This window comes from Rousettus aegyptiacus, unplaced genomic scaffold, assembly GCF_014176215.1.
Source record: "Rousettus aegyptiacus isolate mRouAeg1 unplaced genomic scaffold, mRouAeg1.p scaffold_m13_p_1, whole genome shotgun sequence".
NCBI classification, from domain to species: domain Eukaryota; kingdom Metazoa; phylum Chordata; class Mammalia; order Chiroptera; family Pteropodidae; genus Rousettus; species Rousettus aegyptiacus.
This window is the reverse complement of record NW_023416284.1, coordinates 154138118-154152398: the sequence shown is the minus strand read 5'-3', so window position 1 is coordinate 154152398 and position 14281 is coordinate 154138118. Positions and strand designations below refer to the sequence as shown.

The window sequence follows — 14281 nt, the reverse complement described above, 5'->3', positions numbered from 1 at the left end:
GAAAACTTGGCAAAGGCAATTTCAGACTGTGAGGAAAGAAAAAAGATGCACAATAGGACATTCAGATTGATTTCCGTTAATGGCAAAGCTGGTTACAAATGAAGACCCCTCTTTAAAGAAAACCACTGAAATGCCAAACTTTTCAGACAAGGAAAGCTGAATAGTGTCTTTTATTTTCTCTCATATTTATCGGGAGAGCAAAACACAAGCTCGAATATGCCAAACTAGGAAAAGAGGAGGGGAAGAGGGGTAAATGCCTTCCTTAGATGGTACTGCTAGAAGGCTACTCTGACTATCAATGGGACACTAACTAATTTTGGCCTCTTTCCCAACACAAACTGAGTGAATTTAAAGATCCCGTTGTTCTTTCTAAGAATGTGAGAACTAGACTGGGATGGAAAAGGGATCTAAAGAAGGATATGGTTAGAATTCACTAATTAGGTAAAAAAGAAAGAAAATAATGCTTTTTTATTTTTACTTCCTTCAACAGATTATATAATCCACATGGAAAATTGAGCAGATTATTTAGTAAGATTTTAAATGACCTGCACTGTAGAATTTTTTTGATTTTCCGAGGCCACAATTATAAATGCAATCTACATATAAGTTGGGAATTAGCAACGGGGGGATGTTAGGAAATGGAGGAGCAGTGAGACTCAGAAGAGCTTTGGCTTCACTTTGTCCAAATTACCTCAAGATTGGTAAAGTGCCTCGAGGTTTCCAAGTAGAGTATTTTCAAAAAGGCCTTTGAACCTCCCCTTTACCAAGAGGTTCTTGCTTCACTAGTTTAGACCACGGACGGATGGAAAATAGGTTCCTTCCCTTTCATGGGGACAGAACAGGGGAATCTGATTTGACAAACTCTGCTTTTCTCTTTCTTTTCATTTAAACCTCAGCCCACTGCCTTTCAACTTCTGTCCACACCGAATACCACGTCTTACTCCAATTGTCTGCTCCACGATTCTACTTTGGCTTACTTTGGTACCTCAAAGGTGTTTATTTAATATAAGCTCAATCTTTCCTCATATCCGGTCTTCCTCCAGACTTTCCTATGTTTGTGAATAGCACTATCATCCACCTAATCGAATAAGCTAGAAAATGTGAAATCATTTCTAACATTTTACTCTCTAAAATCAAAGTCAATGTCAAGGCCTATCTATTGAGCTTCCTGAGTATTTCCCTCATTTGTCATTCTCCCCCTATCTCCACAACCACCATCCTAATTCAAGCAACCACTCTCTTTTACTAGTCCTATGGCAATAACACCTTGACTGTTCTTTCTGAAGCAGTTCCTGATCTCTAATATTTACACTGAACTGAAGGCTAAGTAACCTTTTAAAATACAAATCTGCATCTTCCTAGTGACTTATGGTGTTGAGCACCTTTTCAAGTGCTTCTCTGACATTTGTATATCTTCTTTGGTGAAATGACTGTTCAAATATTTTGTCCATTTTTAATTGTATAGTTTGTCTCTTTATGGGAATTTTAAGAGTTTTTTATACAGTTTAGGCAAAAGTCATTTGTTGAATATGTGTTCTTCGGAATTTTATTCTCTTATTTTTTTATTGTGATGATGATTTCATTGATCCGTCAAAATCTATCAGGTGTACACATTAAATATATGCAATTAATTTTATGTCAGTTATACCATAGTAAATCTAATTTTAAAAATCTAAACTTTACCCTGTCCCTCTCCTGCTTAAATCTAAATGGCTTCTTCCTGCTCTCAGGTTAGAGAGCAAAATATCTAACATTACCTAATCCAGGCTCCAGACATTTGCAAGATTTGGAGTAAGAATCCAAACATGCCATTTGTCTAAACAATGAAAGTTAATCAAACGATGCTTACAGCCTGGCCCATCATCTCAGCCAGGACTCCCCCTCCACGCCTTCCCAACAGAGCACCCTATCTGCAGGCTCGAGCCTTGATACAGATCTGCTGGGGCAGGCAGGTGCTGATCTGGAACCCAGGGTTTTCAGTCAGTGACCTTAACTCTGGGATGGGGACCAACTTGGACTTGATGTTGTGCTGACACAAGTCTGAAGATGTCAGAGGCCACTATGAAAAGCTTGACATGAAACCATTTATACCCCTCTGACAACATTTGAGGCCTTGAACCAAAGTCTCTGAAGCTATGAACTTTTTATCAATTCTTTTTATTGCTAAATCTAGATGACTAATTAATCCATTTATGCAAACATTCTCTGTGGTAAAGTTTCTCAGACCAATTTATTTTATTACATCAAAATATTCTTATATGTTCTTTTTAATATAACATGTTTAAACTGTAGAATGTTTAAGTATTATTTTAAAATATAGTAATCATTTATTTTTCTGTCCTAAAATGTAAGATTATTAGGAACAGGTACTGAAGAGCAGGTGCTAAGATTGTGGTGCTGAAATATGTGTTCATACTCCTTTTTTTTTCCTACTCTTTAGATAAAATATATGAGCTGGTAATATATATATTCTAACCTAAAGCATATATTTCAGTAATTCTGATTATTTCATACTTATGTCAAACATAAAAGCCCAGATATTCAGAGACAGTTGTCTCTGTTGTATATTAGTTTAGTAATAAGCAGAGTATTGTTTATACAGACGTCTATAGTAGAAATTTTTTCAAAAGTCATTTGACTATTTTGTAATTTTCTAAATCAACATATTTAAATTTACTATTTTTAATTAGTCAGGATGTAATATATTTATACCTAAGAATGGTTGTTTTCAAATCATAGGCTATATGCTCTGATTAATGAAGATTTAATAAAAGAGAAAGTGAAAAAATAAAGGAGACACTATGTTGTGCTCCAGCATAGGAGGATTCAACTAATAGATATCTTTTTTCTAATTTTCTTGAATCTAAGAGTAATCTATGATTTTGCTGTGGCTTTCATTATACAAGTATATCCACAGACTTAAAAAAAAAAGGAAGAGTGTGACAGATTCACCCCTCTTTAAGAGCTATCACTTTTTGTATTAACTAATGTCAATAAGCACTCTAAAGGATACATTACAAAGACTTTTTATAATAGTGAAATAAAAAGAATAAATAAAAATTGCTTTGGGAAATCTTGATGAAATTTCCATGTACAGCTGAATATTCTGGCATCTGCTTTAGAGCAATTTTTCCTTCTTAACAGAGGGTATTAATAAATGTTTATCACTGCTCTTGAGCAAACTAAGCCAATCAAAGCCATACATTATATCTCATAACATATCCAATGATCTGTTCCAAGAGAGGATAGATAACATTCAAATACTTGCCTGAGGTTCATTTTGTTACTAGATTACACAAAATAAAATGGCAATGAAATATTTCTGTATTTGGAAATAAGTAAATACACAATGTGATTGCAATCGATCTCATGATAGGTAATAGATAGGATCAGACAATTCCCTTTGCTGTAACAGTGGTACAAAGTTCCCTAGGAGTTCACTATCTTTCATGTGCACACCTATCACCATACCCCCCTACCCCCAAGCAACCAGCCAAATAAGGTATAAAGTCCACAGGTTTAGGTGCCAGGAATGATGAAAATTCCAACCTTCAAGCAAGAATTAATGCAATATGAGTAGTGGAATTTGATAGGGGGTGGTTGGGGGGAAAACTGTGAATTGTACACCCCTCGGTGTTGTGAAATTTTTATATTATTGCACTTTTTAAAATGTGGACTAGACTAGAGAGAAGATACACCTCCAGGTGTGGCAGACTCTTGAAAAGAAGTGCACTCCTCTGCTGGAGAATGAAAGGCTAATAGAGACCATCTGATGAGGTACTGACTATCTTTCCAATGTCCTAATTTTTTTTCTGTTTTTTGAAGTTTTTTCCCCCTTTACCTCCTATTATTTAAATATTCCACGCTTCATATTTCTGGGGGTTATAAAATGTAATCCCCATATCTTACATTACTTCCATATCTGACAAAGTGACTTAGGAAAGAACTTTGTTTCAGGTCTGTTATGAAAGTTTTGAGACCCTTCTCTTCTCAGGCCATTTCTAGGCCACAACTCTGCCAAGAAAACACTCCTCTCCAGCCCCCTACTTCACTTATACTTGTCTTTTAGAGGTAATCTCAAATATTATTTCTTCAAGGAAGACTGAATCAGAATACCAATTATGTCACTCACTGGTTTTATTATTTAAAACATACTATAATCTTAATTAAATACATTTGTAATCAATTATTGATTATCTCTCTCCCCCATTAGAATACAAGTTCCCTTAAGCATCTATTTTAGCATTTATATTCTTTATTCTCCATTGTGCTCTGTATTGTCTAGCATAGTATAAAGTCCACAGTGCTTGTTCAACAACCGTTAAAGGTATGAACATATATAGAGAGTGTACATGGAGAATCAGAGAACTTCAAAAAAGTAAAAAATTTGAACCATTATACATACGGTCTTTTCCCAGTTTCTATCCAAACTTTGTCTCTGCAATGCACATGATTCTCCAGGAAGGATATCTAGACTACCTCCTTCTTTCTGTCATGTTAATTTTGTGAGAAAAGTTATGCTCATCGTTTTTAGATTTTTTTTTTCTTTAAAGTAAATGCACATAGTTCAGCCTGAGAAAACATTAAAATGCACAATGGATTTACTAAATGAAAGTGTAGGAGACTTTTGTGGAAACCTGGTGTCAATGAGTGTACATGGAAATTGTTCTTTTAATGGATCCTCTGGTCTGCTTATTGTGGGTTATTATCATTTGTGAGTCATAAATTTAGATTTTCTTTTTTCTAAGGGAGTGGATGTCTTATAATCCTTGAAGCTCTCTGTTGTTAACTTTGCATATGAAATGTCAAAGTAAGCTTAAAGTAATGATTATCAGACAGGTAGCTATAAAAGGAAGATATTAATATGAGATTGACTGAAGATCAAAGAAATCATTCTAGCTATTTTTAACAGAAACAGGGCAAAATATAGGGAATTTGACGCTTACAAAATTCTTGGAATAGTTGAAGGACTACGTTTTATGCTAAGCTGAGTTTTCAGAAATACTCCCGGAATACACTACTTAGTCCTAGAAACTGACCTATGAAGGAAAAGTTATCTTTACTTATAATCACAAATCTGAGGAAATAGGAGACTGTTTTCCTACCCCCTGTCCAAAAATGTCCTTCTTTAACACTGTCATTCACGAATGAGGGAGCTTCACTCAGAAATGTTGAATCCAGAGCCATGCCAACATGCACTAGATGTCAATAACAAAATAGATGCCTTAGATGCATTCCTTTTCACCACTTAACTAAATTTTGAATTCAGGTCTTACACAAGTACATATAATAGTCATAACCTAAATTAAGTCTAGGTATAAGGGAGTTGGGGAACTGTTGTTTCATTCCCTGTTGTCTGTGCAAAGCAGAGAGGGTCATGGAAGGCAGTGGGAGCAGAGGTCAGGTGAGTCAATCTACCTTACCCCATTCACTACTCTGAAATGGCTGGATATGTTCTAGGGGTGTTTGTTAAAAAGGGAGAATTTTAAAAAACAAAAACAAAAAACCATAGAGGTCTTGTATGTCTGGAAATATTCTAGAGTAGTAGTTCCTAACATTGATTAATAATTAGAATCACCTGGATTCATAATAATGCAGATTTCAAGGATTTCCAAAAAATTTTAATATAGGTAGTCTGTGGTAAGTCTGTACTTTGTAGCGAAAAACAGAATTTTAGGTTGAAATCCTATGTATGCTAATGAATTTAATGACTTATAAATAGTACATTCCAGTCTGTCAGAATCATATTAATAAATTTGCATTCTAATATTTCTTCAATGTTAAATACAAAATAAGAATAGGAGACCAGAAATACTACTAGCTCCTTGATCCTACCGATGATTCCAGAAATTGAATGTGACTCATACCAAAGGTGTCTCTGAATTAAACATAATGTGTTATTGCATACTCAGCAAAGAAGAGACATGACACAACAATCTTAAGAATGAAATATGTTAAACCAGTGCTAACATGTAAAGTTCTGTGTTGTGATAGGGTGTATCCTCAATCATAATACAAATTTTCAGGACCCATAAATTTAATCAACGTTCTGTTAATTTATACTGAGACATTTCTGAGGACATAGAAAAGTTTTATCTCAAAAGGGCAAATGGTCTACATGCGTCTTCAGATGAACGACATTTTTATACTCATTTTATAGAAGAAACAGAATTCTTAGATAAATGTTTTCTATCTAAAATTTAAGTCTTTGCAGCACATTATTTTCAAGGTATTGGAGCAGCTCTTAACATAGTTTGATCAATAACACCATTATAAATTATAAATGGGTCATTGAGATTTGTGGTATTTTTCACCTAATAGCTGATTGGAAAACATTATTTTAAGCATATCTTTGAATGCTAACGATATAAAATTTTAATAAAATAATGTTGGGGTAGTAATTCATATTCTTTTCATTCTCAAAGCATCTTTCTTAGTATGGAAAAATCAGTTGAAACTATTATTATGATTATATTATTTTTGTTGTTTTTAAGCACATGGAAATAACTTTACAAACGTTCATACTTATCAATTTGCTGAAGGGTGAGCCTCCATTTGAGATTGTTAAGAATATGCCAGAATTTAATAAGTATTTTACTTTTTATGTTAATTTCTTATCCATTTGGAAATATTTAATATCCTAAAAATGACATTCGTGATATAAATACATATGAAGGATTCTATGAAGAAATTTTGGCAAGGTAAGGTGTTTCTGGATCTTAAATACACTCACTGAATTTATTTTTTTCTTGCCATTTTGGTCTATATAAGAAAGTGCTCATTATTAAATATAGACTCTATGTAAAACATATACGATAATGAATTTTGTGTGTTTACATGTTTTTACAAATAGGGCTTGCAAAAAGATTTAAGTAAATGATAAATTATGCATTGTAATTTTTCTTATAATTTATAAATTATAAATGAGCAACAGTTTTGGAAGACTGTTAAATCTTGGGGAGTATATGCTACTTTTATCCCTAATCTGTAATATTTAAATCAAAATTGAAGGTGAATAAATAATATTATTTGGAAAACATTATAATTTCCTCTGGAAGTCCTTGTCATCATCAGGATATCATTAAATTTCCTGAGATGAGTTTTTGTGAGTCACTTTCACATTGTTATTGCCAACAATGGAAAATTTCAGGGTATGGCCTTGCGATTCTCATGTACTCAAACCTGTTTTGTACCACACCAGACAGATGCAGAATACTCTGCTTCATTTCCACAGAGATATTTGGAAATATGGTAGACAAAGTTTACATTGCAAAAAAAAAAAAACAAAAAAATCTTTGTTTAAATGGTATAACATTCTCACTCTTTTCCCCATTTTTTTTCCCTACAACCAAATTCCTGTTCATTTATAATCCAGAGCGCTTTAATCATCTCTTTTATTTCTTTGGCACCTGTCAATCCATAACTACAGTGTTAATTGATTATTAAGGTATTTCCCCAAAAAAGACAACTTTTTTCTTAAGAGAAAATTCTAATGCAATCTGGCTATTATTTAGAACACAAAGTTAGTTTAATCATATTCCTTGGTTAATGTCATAATTTTATCATTTGTCCACACAAGGCTAATTTTTATTACTTGGTTATCTACATAATTAATCATTTGTATTAATTGATAATGAACACAAATGAACCTTTTACCCAAAACAAAGCCTAGGACTTTGTCAGCGACCATATGCTTTTCCGCATCCATTTACCTGCTTCCTCCAACCCAAAATGTCCATCTTTCTGAATATAATGTTCATTGTGTACTTGCTTTATTTAGTTTCATTGTATCTATATATTTTCCTAAAATATATATTACTATAGTTTTCTTATCTTTATAAAATGTTTTATGCCATTATATAATATCTTGAGAATTAACTTTTATAACTGCAAAAGTTTTTTGGGAAGTACATACCTTGAATTGAAATCATTGAGACATAGGTTAACCTTCAGTTTTAGAAGATAATGCCAAATTGTTTTTCAGACTGGACTCATCAGTTTAGGCCTTCACCAGTGGATTCAGATCTGCCCTCAAACTTAGTATTGGCAGATTTTTAATGTTGATCAATCAGAAGCATAAAAACTGATAATTAATTTTGTCTTGATTTGCATTTTTGTAATCACTTATGAGGAAAACATCTCTTTGTGTGTTTATTGGTCTATGATTTCTTCCTCTGTGAAATGTGTATTAATCATCTGACCATTTTTGAGTAGGTGTGCTTTTCTTATTGCACAGTATTGATCCTAATTGTTTGTGGGTGTGGGTGTCATGAATATCTTCTGCCCATTTGTAACTTTTAATGGACAAAATTTCTTACTTTTAATATTGCTAAATTTATTAATGTTTTATTTTATGATCAGCGTGTTTGTGTTTTGTTCAAGGAAACAGCCTATCCAAGTTACAAAAGATAATCACCTATATTTTTAACTAAGAGTTTTAAAGTTTTAACATTTGGGTTCTTAACCATCTGGACTATTATAATTTGGTTCTCTCTTTCCTGCATTTTCTGTCTTCTTCTCTAAGCCCTTGAAATTCGAGGACAGAAGTAGCATATTGCACACTAATAAATATGATTTCCTTATACTATCAACTTGAAGATATACTTAAAAGCCACTCAAAGCAGTAAATTATGAATTGGTAGTTATTCCTGCATATAATATATTAAAAGCATCAGAGAGTTAGGCAGTGAGGGCAGAAGAATATTCCAACTCATTTCAGTTGATTTACAACTGGTAGCTGATCTTAACAACCCATCTTCTAGGTGAGCTCAGCTAGCTCAGATAGCTTCTCTGTCTGAGAAGAAGAAGTTCTATTAGTCACAACCTTGGCAACAAGTTTAGTAAAAAGAAAAAAAAAATCACTTCTATTGTCTGTAACAAATCCCAGGTCTAGATAAATATTTCTCTTTATTTAAAAAGGAGAATAATCATCAAATTCAGCATGAAATCTGTGGGCATATTTATCAAAAAAGTAGAGGACACAATATCCTGAAGACAGAGAATAAGAGTATACCTTTAAAAATGATTGATTTATCAAAGCAAACAGAAGGAAAAAAAAACAGAAAAATATCAATTTAGCATGTCGATAGGAGCAAATGGCTTCTATAGAACAGGAGCAAGAAGCCATAGAATAGAACAGATTGAAATAAAAAGATGATTGAGAGGAAAACAACAAGTTCGAGATTCAAAATATAAACTTAATGTAATCAAAAGACTCAAGGAAATTAATAACTTAATAGAAGAAATTGGATCAACCAAAAATACAGTAATAAATAGAATATTTTTTGAAGAGAATTTTTAGAATGCAGAGGTTTCATGAATAATAAAAGTGGAAATTTTAAACATAAAAAAGAGTGAAAATACAGCCTAATAATTATAGAAAGATATCAAAACAATTGAAATAAGATATGTAATAATTAAAATTTTAATTGAGGAAACTTTCTGTAGCTGAAACAAGGCATCAGTATACAGATCAAAATGCCACAACATTTGATATAATGAACTTTCTAATTCTATTGATATTTTTGAATTGAATATAACTCAAATAAATATTAAAAATAACAAAAAAAATCCAATAAACATTCAGTTAAAAAAAAGATGAATAAAATGTTCTAAGTATAGCTGACCACTGTCTTTTTTATTGTAGTATTTGGATACCAAATAAATATAGAGCAATGTTACCCAGTTTTTGAACAAAACTGTGGCTCAAGTTTTTTTTCATTATATGTGACTATAGAAGAGATTTTTCTCTTTGAAAATCAATCTGTCAGCATTCTCATAATACTGTTTTCATGTATGACTTGTCTGCAGGATGAGAATATATTTGGCAATGGACTTGGAACCCAGTTTACCCTATAAATGTATATCTCTTGCAAATTAGTAATTCTGATTGTTTACTTCAGCCTTCACAGCCTACTTGACTTGTGTTTGCCCTGGGACAAGATCAAAGTTTGCTGTCAAATCTGTTTCGAAATCCTCAGGATCAAGTCAGATTCTGCAGAATGACAAATACTTTAAGGCGCTGGTTTTCATCTCATAAAAAAAGATACACACACACATCCCTTCCCTGAGGGGAGGATCTGAAACCAAGGTCAAAATTGTCATTGTTTTGACTTACAATGTTAAAGGAAAGTGTGCAGTTTTTGTCAAAGAAGAGATAGGTCATAAAGATTGAAGTAATGCCTCAATTTGGGATTTCTTGGAGAGTATTGTCCTGTTTCTTTGAACATCTTCCTTTTTAAACTTTAACAGCTCAGAACTAAGTTAAAATTTATAATTTTTTAGAAAGAATCGAATCATTATTACTGTAGTGTTTCAATTTAAAGACCATACGTTTTGAACTCCATTTACTCAAAAGTGTGATAAGTCTTTCAATAACATGTTTATTTTCTCCATATAATTCCCTTTCTTAAAACTTTTACTCTCTTAAAGATAGCCTTGGGTTGCAAAACTATTTAAAACAAAAACAAAATGTTGCCAAACTCCATAACCCAAGGATTAGCATTCTTAATCTTAAATTTATTCAAATCCGGTACTTAAATAAATTAATATAATCTTTGACTGCCCTACATTAAAATCCTATTATAAGAAGATTTTCTTGTTTTGATTTGAAAGATTAGTATCAGGTTCAAAACACAGGGTTTCTTCCACTGACTCCCTGTATATTTATCCTTAGATGAATTATATATTTACTTTAGCATTTGAATCACAGTCTGGCAATGTTGGTTGTTACTCTGGATCATCAATTAGGTTCCTTCCTTCTCTAATGTCCTAGGGTGTTTTGATATTTCTACAATTATATTGGTTTGCTTTCAGATTTAACTTCATGAAAACTCTGTCAGAGAAGTTAAGAGTCACCCTGTAGGGGCCTCATACATCATACCTCATGAAGCAATAACCAAGATGCATTCGAGATTCTAATTCAGGGCAATAAATAAATAAATAAATAAATAAATAAATATAAGCAAATCTACTAAAGTAAAACTTTAAGATAAAAGACACTTTTATTCTTTTTCTAAGGACAGAATTGGGAAATGGAGAAGGAATTAAATAGCTATGTTTGAGTTTCTCGGCTAAATCAGACTAGATTTCACCTGGAAATCTCACAAATTTTACTTTAATGTGCTTTATTAAAAATCTGTTTATTAATTAATTAGGAATAATATACTAATCATTTGCAAAACTGCAAAAACATTAATTTTAAGTTGCTATAGTGACATACACTCAATTCGCTCTTTCAGATATCATGGATAACAAAACAGCTTTAGTTGAGATCAAAGAAAATGCTCAGCAAAGACTTATTTATTGTTTATATACATCTTGAAACAGGTAGAACATTGAGGAAGCCACACTTATAGATTCATCTTTCAAAAAATCTATCTTCTCATTTTTTGCATTTTGTAGCTTTCATTATATCCATCTTGGCAACCATAATGATGTTATTTAAGTAAAATTATTTTAATATAATGTTATAATGAATTAAGATATTCACTATTGTTAAAAAAGAGTCACTTATATAAGACTAGATGTTCAATTGTCCATTTTAATAATTAATGTAAATTACTCCTCAGTCATATTATCATAAGAAAGCTGAAGTATTGTGTTATTATGTGACAAAATAGACCAGGAAAAAGAAGCTTACTGAGGATAAAGAGGGATGTTTAATAATGATGAAAAGGTCAATTACTCAATTACTATTTCTTGTAAAGGAATATGAGAGAAGTCCATCTTGATTAGTTTGTTGGATACTTGGATATGCACATTTGTCAAAACTATCAAACTGTGTACGTTAAGTGGATATATTTATTGTATGTACATTGTATCTTAATAAAGTTAAAAAATAAAAGGAAAAATATTGACATTTGCCAACTGAGCCATAAGTGGGCTAAAGTATTATTGTAGCACAATGATGCAGAGTATATTCTCTTTGACCAAACTGCGAGGGGTTAAATCTTGCATCTACTTCATATCACATACAAAATTAACTAAATTAGTTAACTTCTCTGTGCCTCAGTTTCTTTTTTAAATGGCAATTGTTGTAGTTAAAAGTTCCTTGTAGGGATTACATAAGTTGATACAAATAAAGTGCTTATAATAGTTTTACAGCAGATGTTCAATAGATGTTAGCTATTATCCTATACTGTATCCTCTGCTAATCATGATTAACAGTAGATGCTTCTGACAATCTGTAACATTATTTTAATGCAGCCAAAGGACAAAAATAAAAGTAGGAGGAGTAAGAAAAATAACTCTTTACTGGAAATCAGTTTTTAACCTATTAACTGGAATTAATTTGCATGTCTAGATTTTTAGCTTGAGCAATGACAAACTACTTGTAATTTGATTTACATAGTTGGCACACACCCTGTAGGAGAAGATGGCAACCAAATACATCTTAGAATTGTTGCCAAGAATTCTTGTTACTTGATTTGGAAACTTTCAGGAGGAACCTATGACTCTGTCCTGTCACACGCTACACATAGGATGTGCTTAATATGCATGTTTGAATAAATTAATGAATGGGACAGTGTGAGAAATGATTCTGAGTATGAGGCACTAGAAGTGCTGCTTTTTAACTTTACAAAAGAAACACCCAAGAAGAGAATGAAATATGATATTGGTCTCAAGGGAACGTGTTTCTTTATGAAACTTCTTAAAGTATTGTGTAGCTCTAATATTTTCCACTATAAGATTTGGAAGCAGCTCTGTTGTTCTAATTGCTGTTCTATTGAGTGATGTTCTCTAAATACATTTGTCAATAAAATGTTTTTGTCAATAAGATGTTTGTTCATCTTAATTATATATACTTAGTTATTCATAACATATGCATACATCACCATATTAACATCGTATGACTTATAATACTTATAAAATGTAAATTGAAGAAAATGAGATGAAAATAAAATAAATTGTCTTGCTCATTGTAGATGGCTCTTTATTACTTTTAACCTACTATTTCAAATCCAAATATAAACATACACTTTGGGTTGAGGATTATCTTCCATGGTAATGGACATCATTTCAAGTGGTCTTACAATTTTGAGCTTTTCTTAACCAACTTTTTCCTGTAAAAATTATTTGTATGTTCCCAATTTACACCTTAGAATGTGTCTGATGAGAACTCACAGTAGGAGTAGAACACATATTGCCAATCATTTTTTCTTGTTAGGTTGTACATCATTAGCATTGTCCTAAATCCTCAGCTTTTTAAAGACATTTTGAAATCTCTTTATCTAATTTTATAATGCTTAATTTAAATAAAAATGAATAGCATTATTTATGAATTCACCTTTTCCTCAGGATACCTCATGACAAGTGACTGTCTGACATATGTGTAAGTAAATTGACCAATGTCAATTCATATATAAATCTTAGTAAAGATTAATTTATATTTTAATTATATAAAATTAAATATAAATGAGAGTATTGATAATTTCTTCTGACATCTCAATAGATCACCTTGCAAATTTACTGGGATTCATGTGCTCTCCTTGAGCAAACAATCCAAAAGGGCCCGCAAGCCACATAAGGAGAAGAGAAGCCTCCAGGATCACGGATATAAATTTGCAGTCCAGACTTACAGATAATAATGTATATCTTTGTTTTTCTGTAAGTGCAGAACCAAATCATCTTGAGGTGATAGATAGGAGGAAATTAGTGTGGGGGGGATGAAGCAGACTCCAAAGTCAATACTAATTTCAGATAAACCACTGGATGTGAGCAAATTACAGAATGTTTTAAATTTTCCAGGTAGAGCATGGGAATCTATAGAAGGAAAGACACGAGAGTCAACAGAGCCTTATAAATTGTTGCAACAGATATTTAATTCTCTAAAGCCCTGCAGAGCACCTAGGAAGAAGTGGAAGTTATATTTAGAGCTCATTTCTTAGCTTCTGAATTTCTTTAAAAAGCTCTGGCCTGGGGTCCACATTGGGAGACAGACTGTGCTTTGGGAGAGGAGTTTGGACTTGTTGTAAAGTCAGAGAGAGCCACTAAGTCCCAGAGAGAGAAATGCTTCAGAGCATTTCGGAGTAAGCATTTTTCTTTCTCTTTGCTTTTATGAAAACATTTTGTTTTTAGTTAAGATTCTTAAAAAGAAACCATAGCTAAAAACAATAGCAGTTAGACAGGCTTAGGAGAACTCAACAAATCAGAGCGGGGCCACTGACCTTATACAGCCTAAGTTCAGTCAATATATTTCTTGAACTGGAAAATTGATGGCACAAGACTAGGCAATCATCATGAGGAGAGAGTGAATATGGCTAGATCTTTGGTTTGGGAA

At 32.4% G+C, this 14281-nt stretch overlaps 1 long non-coding RNA gene across 1 annotated transcript in view; it reads left to right on the top strand.

Annotated features, from left to right (window-relative positions):
* The first annotated feature begins 3502 nt into the window (after window positions 1–3502).
* The window catches only part of LOC107515345, a 33988-nt gene continuing 23209 nt past the window's right edge, over window positions 3503–14281 (top strand). Inside the window, exon 1 of the long non-coding RNA XR_004951008.1 lies at window positions 3503–3777. This is a non-coding gene — a long non-coding RNA (uncharacterized LOC107515345). The remainder of the gene's footprint in view (window positions 3778–14281) is intronic.